Genomic DNA, 9,032 nt, shown 5'->3' on the forward strand with positions numbered 1-9,032 from the left:
AGGTCATGCTGGGAATTGTAGGCCATTTTTCTGTCTAAACATGGATAGGATTGCACCCTAAATCTACACATAAATTAACTGTACAAAACGCACCAGGAAAAATGTGGTCTAAGAACACAGATTGAAAATCAAAACAACAGGTAGATCTTGGCCGCCTTGAGGCCCAGTATTGGGCAAAAGGCAGGATACAAATAAATAAATAATGGATCTGACTTAAAAGCCATGGTAGTAATGGAGTCCATAAACTGACTTCAACTTACCACTTGGCCACCGCAAAAGCCATTACTTGGTAGTTCTGGATTCACTTTGTGAAAGATTTTCTTGGTTTATATTGACCTTCCCCAACCTGAAGCCCTCCAGATGTGTTGACCATGCTGACTGGAAATGATGGGACAACAACTGCATTGAGAAAGGCTGGTCTATATTAATCAGGAAAACTATCCAGTCAAAAGCCACACAACTCATATTTCTTTTTTTTTCCTGTTGTCTAATATTATACCAACATAATTTAACAGCACCTTGCCTCTGTGATTAAAACATTTTCAATAGCAGTAACCTCTGAGCACGTCTTTTATAATAGTTTGTTGTACACTTCTAACTCCTTTCTAGTCCATTGCACCCTTAAAATGTAGTAATTGTTGGTGAAAACAGAAACAAGCACTGAGTGGTCACCATTTCAAAACATGATGGCTAGTCTAACCAAATGGGGAATCAGTGTACCGCCACCAGGGCTGACCAAAGACAGTTTGCTGCCCGACAGGACAGACAAGATGGCGCCTTCTTCCCATTCCATATAGAGAAACTGACTGGATTGCCAGCTGAATCTTAGGGCATAGCTAGACCTACGGGTCTAGCGTGACGGAGAGGGAGGATCTCGCAATATGGTTATCGCGAGATCTCCCCCTCTGTCTACACACGGCACGCGACGTCCTAGAAGGAAGAGGATGTTGCCTGCCATTTTTGTTTTCTTAAAGGAGACAGGGCACACGAGCACTTGAGTGAAAAACAGTACTTTTTTTAAAAAAAAATCCCACTCACCCACCCCATCCCCTGCTCCCAGGATCCTCCGTGCATCATGTGAACGCACAGGGATGATCCCAGGGCAATCCCCAGGATTTCAGCAGGTCTAGCCATGGCGTTACTGAATCTCACTGTGGTACAACACCATCCTCTTACACAACTGAGGGGAGCAGGCTAGCCTAGGGAGCCCTGAGCAAGCCGTGTGGCACGCAGCGCTGTACTCCAACATCTCAGCGTGATCTCTTCCCCTCAGTGTCTATCATCTGAGGCGGATGCCTCACTCTACCTAACAGTACAGCCACCGCATAATTTCATTTCATATCATTTATTACATTTCTGTACTGCCCAACAGACGAAGCTCTCTGGGCTGTTTACAAAGATTAAAAACCTTAAAAATACAATAGCGTACGGAATATAAAAGCCATTTACATACAAAGATCTAATATGTCCTATTATTATTATTATTTATTTATTTATTTATTTATATAGCACCATCAATGTACATGGTGCTGTACAGATAACACAGTAAATAGCAAGACCCTGCCGCATAGGCTTACAATCTAATAAAGTTGTAGTAAACAATAAAGAGGGAAGGAGAATGCAAACAGGCACAGGGAAGTGTAAACAGGCACCGGGTAGGGTGAAGCTAACAGTATGGAGTTAGAATAAACTCAATATTTAAAAGCTATAGGGAAAAGAAAAGTTTTTAGCTGAGTTTTAAAAGCTGTGATTGAGTTTGTAGTTCTCAAGTGTTCTGGAAGAGCGTTCCAGGCATAAGGGGCAGCAGAAGAGAAAGGACGAAGCCGAGTAAGGGAAGTGGAGGTCCTGGGGCAGGCGAGAAGCATGGCATCAGAGGAGCGGAGAGCACGAGCGGGGCAATAGTGTGAGATGAGAGAGGAGAGATAGGCAGGAGCTAGACCGTGAAAAGCTTTGAAGGTCAACAGGAGAAGTTTATATTGGATTCTGGAGTGGATTGGAAGCCAATGAAGAGATTTCAGAAGTGGAGTGACATGGTCAGAGCAGCGGGCCAAGAAGATGATCTTAGCGGCAGAGTGGTGGACAGAGACCAGCGGACTGATGTGAGACGAAGGAAGGCCAGAGAGAAGAAGGTTGCAGTAGTCCAACCGAGAGATAACCAGTGCGTGAACGAGAGTCTTGGCAGAAGAGACAGACAAAAATGGTCGAATCCTGGCAATATTATACAGGAAGAAGCGACAGGATTTAGCTACTGCCTCGATATGAGGAGTAAAGGAGAGCGAGGAATCAAATATAAAGCCAAGACTACAAGCTTCCTTGACTGGAGTAAGCGTGACATCGTTGACAGTAAGAGAGAATGAGAGGTGAGGAGAAGGTTTAGGAGGAAAAACAAGCAGTTCAGTTTTTGCCATATTAAGCTATTATACAGCTTTTCCCCGGTCACTCTCCTGAGTCTCTTATGATTATTTTACCTCAGGGTACCAATAAGCGTATTACTGAGCAAGTGGCCAAATTTTTTAATCTGGCTATTCTCATTACACCACTCATGGATGTCTGATCATTATTTTAAACCTACTGTTTAGCATTTTTACACATTTTGTATCCTTTCTTTTTACCGTCATTTATTCTAATTAACGTCTGTGTACTTATATGCTGTAACAGTGGACTGTTAACTGTAAACAAAGATTGATTGATTGATTGATACAAACATATAAACAGACAAAACACACACACACACACACACACACACACACACACACACACACTCACTCCAAGCTATTAAGAACAAATTGATAGTGAGCCCCTCAGGGATTCTGAGCCTGTCAAACCTGTTCTTTGTAAAGACCACGGGATCTTATTCATATTTCCAAAATCTCATTACTTCTTCTGGGGGTGTTTTCCCTCTCCCCTTTAATAATACAAAGTCTAAAAACTGTTTCCATATTCCTTCAATGATTTTGAAGGAATATGGAAACAGTTTTTAGAATTTGTATTCTTAAAGGGGAGAGGGAAAACACCCCCAGAAGAAGTAATGAGATTTTGGAAATATGAATAAGATCCCGTGGTTGGAGGGAGCACATTTATGTTAATTATGATTATGTTAAAGGGAATTAAGTTAGAACATATGTTTATCAAATTATTTACTTTATATTATTGTGTATTATGTGGTATTGTTTTATATTGTATTGTTGTATTGTTTGGATGTATTAAAAAGAAAAAAAAGAAAAAAAAAGAAAAAGAAAACAAATCGATGTACTTCTGGGGGGGGCGGGGAATTAGCAGAAAACTGATTTTTTATTTTGCTGCTTTTACACAATCACTGCTTCTCCTCCATCCTAATGAGCATTAATCTGTTTTACTTACTTCAAGCCCCTCTTCAAAACACCTTTTCCCCATATGCTTCGGGAACATGCCCCTAGTGCCAGTGCCCAAAATACTTGCCATTGAAATAATTGCATATTCTTCCTCTGTTTTCAGATAGTGAGCCCCTCAGGGATTTTGAGCCTGTCAAACCTGTTCTTTGTAAAGTCCTCTGTACAGAGGTGATATTCTATGAATATATGTTTCTACATCCGGGGATGGGAGGAATTAGGACATGTCTTATTGTACAGCTAGACTAGAGCTTACAGCTGACCCACCGCCCATAAAGTTGAGACCACCATACAAAAGCAGCCGCTGCGTAATGCAAGGTTATCCATTGTCATTTTATTTATTTTAAATGTTTCTACACCACGCCTTCATCCAAAAACTGGATTTCAGGGCAGAGTACATAAAACTAACCAACACTACCTAAATTACACATCATAATCAACCTTGAGAGATTTTTTTAAAAAAATGAATCAACAACTAAAACCATACAAACAATTTAAAATGCCAGGTTGAATTTCAAAAGTCTGAATCTAGAGATGAGAAACATATAATGCTGGTGCAAGTCATACCTCCTTCAGGAGAGTATTCTAGAGTTGAGCCATGGCTAGACCAGGCCTATATCCCGGGATCATCCCTGTACATCCAAATGACACACAGGGGATCCCGGGAGCAGGCAGGGACGACCCCTCCATTTGACCGGGATAATCCTTAGGTCTAGCTAAGGCCTTGGAGAGCCACAATATTTTTTAAATGACAGCCCTGTTGATGGAGGTGCATATGATGGTGACAGTTAAAATAACTTTGTGAATGGCACAGCTTGGCACTTAAACATAGATGAAAAAGAAGGCAGTCCATTGCATAAAATGTGCAGGTAGGTATAAATGTGGATTTAGAACTAATACTATAATATAAATAGAACTGCAATACATCTCCCCAGAGTGGGGAAGTTCATAATCAGGTGAGCTCTGTTCCTGTTAATCTGCTGTCTAGGTGCTAACTGGTGATAGGCAACTTTGGTGCCTATTCTCTTTTCTTAGGGTTCTGTATTTTAACTCCAGCTTAGACTGGGAAGTCCTTCAGATACAGGATGCCTTCAGATAGAGAAGCAAAGGTCATAGTGCTGACCATAAGAAAAATTCCAAAATCCATGTTGTTGCAATACCTTTATTAGGCCAACCAAAAGATTACACATAAAAACTGTGCAAGCTTTCAAGATCTCCAGATCTCTTCTTCAGGCAAGATGTTATATAGGGCAAGAGAGTGGACAGGAAATGGGGAGGGGCCACTGGTCACCTTCTTCCCCTAGCCGCTCACCTATTTACCTGCCTTGTATAACGTCTTAACTGACGAAGAAATCTAGGAATATCAAAATCTTGCACTATTTATTGCATAATCTTTTGGGCGGCCTAATCAAAGTATCACAGCATCGTGGATTTTGACATTCTTCAAAAAGAGGACTGTCCTCTGTGAAATAGGACACATGACCACCATGAAAAAAAGATCCTTATTTAAGTGGCAGTTGCCAAACTAAGTCATACCCAGAAGCCAATTGAAGGAGGAAGCAAATTCTCATTGGTAATCATTGCTTCACCCTAACCACAGTCCCTGATTTCCAAATCAGCAAGACCAAGTTTACTTACTGCAGCTGCCTTAGGGAAATATTGCAAAGAGAACAACAGAAACACAAGGGCCTGAAACAAACAGGGAGATAGGCCTTGCAATCAAGACGATATTGTGGAAAAATAGCAAGCCATATGGCCCGTAGAGGAATACTGAGTGAGGAAAAATGAGTGGCCTCTCTTGTGACTCCACTGCACAACAACCTGGTAGAGGTGGACTGGTAGTCACTTTTCAGTGTTATCCAGCCATTTGTCATCACCCATCCTGAAAAAGTGTAAATTTGGGGTGGGCAATTGCGGCCCTGCAGAGATGAAGGATCACGGGACCCCTGGTATAAATGAAACATTCAGATCTACTCCTACGGAGTTTGGCTTTAACAGCAGCAAAAAGAAGCAGAGAAATACTACAAGGTGACAATTTGCAAAATGCATGTTTAAAATGAGCCCCACCCTTTCTCTTCATATGTTTCCTTGCACATTAATTCGCACTTTTCTTCATTTATATTTCTTGCAATTGATAGATGCCCATGTTTGCATGTAGTCACAGTTTCCCACAACACGTGGGCCTGCAAAGAAAATGTTCATGGGGATGGTCTTTGTCCACCTTGAAGGTATCATCTTATTTGCATTGTTATGGAATTCTTGCTTCTTTTTTTAATATCTCGATTCATTTGTGTAGAGACATCACTGAAACAAAACAGCCAGCTGAAAACATGTATCATTCAGCTAATTTGCATAAAGGTGCCCAAATTTGGAAAGGCGGGTATTTGCACTCAGAAGGAAGCATGGCAAAGAGAATTCAGAAGAAAGGGGTAGCAGTTAGGGGGGGCACTTACACACTCCCCCCCCCAAAAAAGGCCATGCAATGACGAAAAAGAGGACACGGAGGTGCACAAAAAAAGTACATGCTAATTCAGACCTGTAGATGCATATTTCAAAATAATGACTATAATTTAATTGAAAATGCAATACATCTCAAAATAGGGGTGTGAGGGAGATCAGGTAACCTGTGCGTCCAGGTGTTGCTGATGGGCAACCTCAAGGCCCAGCTCTTTCTTCTTATGGATCATAGAATCATAGAATAGCAGAGTTGGAAGGGGCCTACAAGGCCAGCGAGTCCAACCCCCTGCTCAATGCAGGAATCCACCCTAAAGAATCCCCGACAGATGCTTGTCTAGCTGCCTCTTGAAGGCCTCTAATGTGGGAGAGGCCACAACCTCCCTAGGTAACTGATTCCATTGTCACACTGCTCTAACAGTCAGGAAGTTTTTCCTGATGGCCAGCTTGAATCTGGCTTCCTTTATCTTGAGCCTGTTATTCCGTGTCCTGCACTCTGGGAGGATCGAGAAGAGATCCTGGCCCTCCTCTGTGTGACAACCTTTTAAGTCTTTGAAGAGTGCTATCATGTCTCCCCTCAATCTTCTCTTCTCCAGGCTAAACAGGCCCAGTTCTTTCAGTCTCTCTTCATAGGGCTTTGTTTCCAGACCCCTGATCATCCTGGTTGCCCTCCTCTGAACACGCTCCAGCTTTAAACCTGACATGGATTGTACAGCCCTTCAATGAGAGGGCTGCTCTCCATAAAGTGGGACATCTGGCCACTCTAGCAGAAGTGGAGACAGGACATGAGTTGCAAGGTGGCCAATCTTGATAAAGCAGCAGGATATGTGCAAAGGGGTTAGTGGGAAACGTGTCAAAAGACCTTTCACAGAACGAAAAGTGCAGCCCGCTGCACACAAAAAGTATTGCTACCAACAGCTTCCGTCTTTCACTGGCGCAATCGCCGTAGACATCTGGTTGCAAAGGGGCATAATTGTTGCACAAGTTCTTTGCCCTTAGGGACGAAATCCAATCAGCCCCTAAGCACGACTCCACACTTCAGCGACAGAGGGTTCAAAAAGCGCTTTATTGATTATCATCAAGATCTGAGTCTCTTGAAAGCGAGCAGTCAGACAGAGAAATAGGGAATTCAGCACAGCATTTGAAGCCTGCAAAGGGCAGTTCCCAGTAGCAGCATGAGCCAATCAGAACGTAACACTGGAGCATAGCTAATCTTTGCTCTACTGTAAGCTAACTTTTGCCTGGAGCCGAGACTATTGTGTTCGTTAGATAAGACAGATATAAGGAGACCCCCAAGGAGACACCCTCGCGTACGTGATGCCTCGTTTGCTGCTTAATGGCTGCTTCATAGTTTCCTTTAGAAAATGGAGGCACCTATGCTAACATTATTACTCAGTAAAACACATCTATTTCCATGGCCATGGCTAGACCAGGCCTATATCCTGGGATCGTCCCGGGATCATCCCTGTGCATCTAAATAACACACAGGGGATCCCAGGAGCAGGCAGGGACGACCCCTCTATTTGCCTGGGATAATCCCTTAGGTCTAGCTAAGGCCCATGTTACCCTGAGGTGTTTTTTCTTTTCTTTAAATGACATTTCCTAGGAATTAGTGCTCAAAGCAGCCAAACCATGTGGTGGTAGCTCACCCCTTTCAAGAGGCCCTGCCTGGATATGTTTCTTTTTTATCTGTGAACAGAGCCAGACTAGCAGAAGACAGAATCAGTATCATGACCCTGGTGAGTGAAATATATCATTAGTGGTTTCTGTCCTAGGCACTTGCTGAGCACCCAGGATTTGGGAGTCGCAGGTTGTCCGTTAGGCACTTTGCTCTTCGAAATTCCAGCCCAAGCCCTTAATCTCAGCACTTGTCGAAACAGGTCTACAATCATCCCATTCAGGGTTGGGATGTGATCAGGAAGTGGCTCTCTTGACACCAGCACTCACAAAAAGGACAGTTAATCTCTCCAGGATTCAAAAGCAGAATATTCAAGCACAGTTGCAGGGAATTTATGCTCAGAAGGGACATTTCCCCTTAAGAAAGCACCTGAGGCTTAGTGGTAATGAATATTATTGGGTAATGAATATTAGTGGTAATGAATTGTTGACGACCCCCCTCTTCCATCCTTGGTGCCCTCCAGGTGTGTTTTACTACAACCCCCCATCACCCACAGCCAGAATTGGGGATGATGTGAGCTATAGACCACCAGGATGGTGCCAGGAAATATCCAACTAGGATGGAATTGCAGCATTTTCCAGCAAAGGGTACATACAAAAGCCTAAGGTACTAATGTATCATCTGTGAGAGAAATAGACAAGTTCAAGCAGAGCCCTCCTCCAAAAAGGAAATATTCCTTCTCCATAGAATAGGATGTACCTTTCTTTAAGTGCCATCTCACCACACCCTCTTCACATATCAGTCATTTCTTGAAGAAAGAGCTCAATCAAAACCCATGCAGAGGTCATCCCATATAAACAGTAAAACTAAGACACATTCGAGCAGCTATCACAAGTGATGATCTACATGTGCCCTCCAGACGTTGGACTACAGGTCTCATCATCCCCAACACCATGCCCCATGCAGGCTATGGGTGATGGGGATTGTAGTCCAACACACCAGGAAGGCATCAGCTTGGAGAAGGTTGATCTACAGTTAGGTTTCATGCTAGTTCAAGACAGGGAAGCTCTTACTGCTTTGCGAATTTGGAAATGGTCTGTGACGTGGCTCCAAAATCTGCATTAATGGAGTGTGGGGAGGAGAGATTATTAGAGGAATAAGACCCAAGTGTATCGAATAGCAAAAATATATGGTCACAGCAAACACAGGGTACTGGCCTTTTACTGGGCTCAGCTATTGCAGAGGTGGGAATGCATATTTGTGTGCTGCTCCCCCATATAAAAACTCCCTAGGCTAGATCTCTACTCCATGTCAAATATATATACTAACTGATCTCATTTCTCTGAGTCCTGGACTTTTGGTAGCCAAGCAGTACCACCCATGCAGAAGACGGAGGTACCAGCGTGCTCAGGGAAACTATGGGCTCATCTACACCAGGCAGGATATTCCACTATGAAAGTGGTATATAAAAGACAGGAGCCACACTACTGCTTTATAATGGTATTGAAGTGCACTGCAGGAGCTACACTACTGCTTTATAGTGGTACTGAAGTGCACTGCAGGAGCTACACTACTGCTTTATAGTGGTACTG

Source organism: Elgaria multicarinata, chromosome 16 (assembly GCF_023053635.1).
Source record: "Elgaria multicarinata webbii isolate HBS135686 ecotype San Diego chromosome 16, rElgMul1.1.pri, whole genome shotgun sequence".
Taxonomy (NCBI): Eukaryota; Metazoa; Chordata; class Lepidosauria; order Squamata; family Anguidae; genus Elgaria; species Elgaria multicarinata.